We start from the raw sequence: 1,914 nt of genomic DNA on the forward strand, positions 1-1,914 counted from the left end.
AAACGACAATTTCCGTATAGACGATTTTACTTACTACTTTATTACTAGAAAACAGTCTGGTGCACTTCCTGAATTTAGTTATCAATGATTAGGGTGGATCTTACATTCTTTTGCATGATGTTGATGATTGATGTTTAATGTTTATTACTACCTCCGTCCCTAATTATAAGACCCTTTTGAGAATTTTTTTGTCCCTTTTTATAAGACCATTTTGCTATTTCCAACTACATTAATTATTTCTTTACATACATGCCCCTATTATTATACATATTTTTCTTCAATCAACAATAAATAACATATTGAAAACATAAACCAACTCTCTCTCTTAAAGGATAAAATTGTAAAAACAATAGTAATTGCAAACATATTTAATACAAATATCCACTATCTTAATTCCCGTTATTTTTTCAAAAGGGTCTTATAATTAGGGACGGAGGTAGTACTAGTTTTACTTTATTGGATATGATTTCTCACTTCCCATGTTTCCATATAATTACTCATTGTTGTATAGGTAGATGAAAAGATGGAAACACTTGAAGAGGGGACGGAAGTTTAAGCTACAGAGTTACCTAAATTTCATTTTTACAGTCCATAGTTTTTTTTAACGTTATTATGAGGTAGTCGATGTATAGATCGGTTAGCAGATAAGTTACTTTAGAGTCAATTTTGTACACTATGATAAAACAATAGTAAGTTTTCTCGATCTTTTAATGAAGTATTCATCTTTTTGCTTACGTTAATTTCACATGTTTATCATGTAATAACTTATCTGTTTATGAATGTTTTAAATTGAAATTTTTCTTGTATTTTTTATTAGATTCTATATTTAAACTCTTTCTCAATAAAGTGTGACACATGTTCCCAAATTGTATTTCATTTTTGTAATTTTCCATTTTCTATCTCGAAAGGGTAAAATAAAAATTATTTCACATAAATGGAAATTTTTTATGTTACCTCTTCACTAATTTTATCAAAGGGACAAACTTAACTCTTCAATGTAGTTAAGACACATTTTACTATGTCTTATAACAACTATTTAATTTGTGTAAAGAAACCGTGTGCTTGATACATTATAAATTTATCAAATTATTTTTTATTTATTTCATGATAAAGAGAAAAATATGGCTAATGTCACTAAGTTCGTTTATATTGCGATCTACTTTCTTTCACTATTTTTCATTGCAAAGAACGATGCCACCGGTAAGTCATTGTTTATTATTTTAAAATTTTATTCTTAACTTATTACCTAACCTTTTATCCCCTTTAATTAGTAACATTTATATCTTCTCTTTTATCATTACAGCAACTTTTTGTCATGACGACTCTCATTGTGTAACAAAAATTAAGTGTGTGCTTCCTCGGACACCGCAATGTAGGAATGAAGCATGTGGTTGTTATCATTCCAATAAATTTCGATGACGATAAAATGTTCCATGTGTGAATTACACATGTGTTTGTTATAATTCAAATAAATATCGCTGATGATAAAATGTTACATGACATTTCATTTAACTAATGATTCGGCATTTAATAATTTAATTTATTTTGTGTTATCGCGATTTTCGGGTGTCAAGTCATAAATTAGGCTTGAACCTTTCAATCTTTGATATTCTCTATTTTTTCTTGGGAAGGGTAAAATTGAGAAAAAACCCTTAGATTCTAAGTTCGGGGGTCGCTTTCGCTACGGGAAGGTGTTAGGCACCCGGAACGATTATGGTATTCCATAAGAACCGTTCTCCTAAGTTTATTTCTACGCTTTATTTTTTATTGCCTACTTATTTAAAAGAAAATTTACTTATGTTAAGAATGGGGGGGAGAAAGTGTTTTGAGGTTTTATTTTAGTGGACTTGGAGAGGTTTTGACCTCATGCCTACATACCCATTTAAGGGATCAAACTCCATGTAGTTCTCTTTC

At 29.6% G+C, this 1,914-nt stretch overlaps 1 long non-coding RNA gene across 1 annotated transcript; it reads left to right on the forward strand.

Moving 5' to 3' along the window:
* The first annotated feature begins 1,041 nt into the window (after positions 1-1,041).
* Positions 1,042-1,559, forward strand: LOC25480714 (uncharacterized). The gene is made up of 2 exons (XR_003008414.2): positions 1,042-1,200; positions 1,304-1,559. It is a non-coding gene; the product is annotated as an uncharacterized lncRNA (long non-coding RNA).
* The last annotated feature ends 355 nt before the right edge of the window (positions 1,560-1,914 follow it).

This window comes from Medicago truncatula, chromosome 6, assembly GCF_003473485.1.
Source record: "Medicago truncatula cultivar Jemalong A17 chromosome 6, MtrunA17r5.0-ANR, whole genome shotgun sequence".
NCBI lineage: Eukaryota > Viridiplantae > Streptophyta > Magnoliopsida > Fabales > Fabaceae > Medicago > Medicago truncatula.